This window comes from Tupaia chinensis, unplaced genomic scaffold, assembly GCF_000334495.1.
Source record: "Tupaia chinensis unplaced genomic scaffold, TupChi_1.0 Scaffold000539_1, whole genome shotgun sequence".
Classification (NCBI taxonomy): domain Eukaryota; kingdom Metazoa; phylum Chordata; class Mammalia; order Scandentia; family Tupaiidae; genus Tupaia; species Tupaia belangeri.
The window spans coordinates 2,177,449-2,178,704 of NW_006160052.1; positions in this window are offsets into that span (position 1 = coordinate 2,177,449).

Sequence of the window (1,256 nt, forward strand, 5' to 3'; positions counted from 1 at the left end):
CAACAAAACTAAAAAGAAAAAAAAAAAATCTCGATCAGGCCAGCCCCTGCCTAGTGATCAAGGGAAGTCAGATACTACAGGGCTGACTACGGTTGGAGTTCTGGCCCCAGTGGCTTGAAAAACACACTGGGTATGTGTACCCAAAACCCCGCCAGGATGGAAAATGGAGATGGGACTGTGGCGTGACCATGCCCCATCGTGGGGGCGCCTTCTCTCTCTTTGAAGAGCACACGTGCCCTCTGGCAGCTTAAAAAAGCGATCTTGACTGACGTCAGCCCTGAGCGATTGCACCCCTCCCTGAGAGACAGGCAAAGCGAGGCGCTCACCCAACCTGATGTCACCAGGTTTGCAGGCCAGGAGCTAGTCCCAGGGCAGCCTCCCCATTACCCTTCTCTGGTTCTCCCTCTGCCCCCTTCTCCAGGGTGGTCTCAGAACTGACTAATGAGAAAAAAGGGGGTGGAAGAGGTTCAGGGGAACCAGGACAGTTCAGGGTCAGGGCCCAGAGGCTCTGGAACTACAGCAACGTCACAAGAGCATAGACACTGAGCTGTGGGAAAAGTCGGGACGTATTCTTTCTGTTTTGTAAAGGTCATTTATTTATATAAAGAACAAAGATAAATCAATGCTGCATTGCCCGTTTTGCTGGATAACCTCTTGCCACCTCTCCGTGAGCTTCGTAATTCCTTGTGCATAGAAGGACCTCCCTCTATCGGCAAAAAACCGAGCGAGGTGCTGCTCTACAGCCTGGCCTGAATGGAACGTCGTACCACGCAAGGAGTTCTGAGGAGAGTGAGACAAGTGGAGGAGTGGCAGCGCAAGGTCAGGCGAGCATGGCGGTGTGCCAACACATCCATCCAAGTTCCAAGAATGTCTGACAGGGGGTCAAACTTGTGTGTGGCCTCGTGTGGTCGTGATGGAGCCCAGCTCCTTTATGACCAATCAGCTCTGGATGCTTCTGGATGATGGATTCATTCAGACTGTCCAACTGTCAACAGGACACATTTGAATCAATTGTTTAGTTCCTTGGAGGAGCTCGAAAATACAACACCTTTAAACTCTCGCCACACTGAGAGCATGACCTTCCTCTTTTCTTTCATTTTTTAAAGAGGTTTTTGCCTTGGGGCATGCACACTCTCAGGAGAGAGAGAAAGAGACAAACACAGTGAGAGGGAAAATGAGAAATCACCCCTCAGGGGGGCTGGCCATGCCGCAATCCCTTCTCCTTCGCTCTCCTCCCGGGATCTTGGGCACGCACG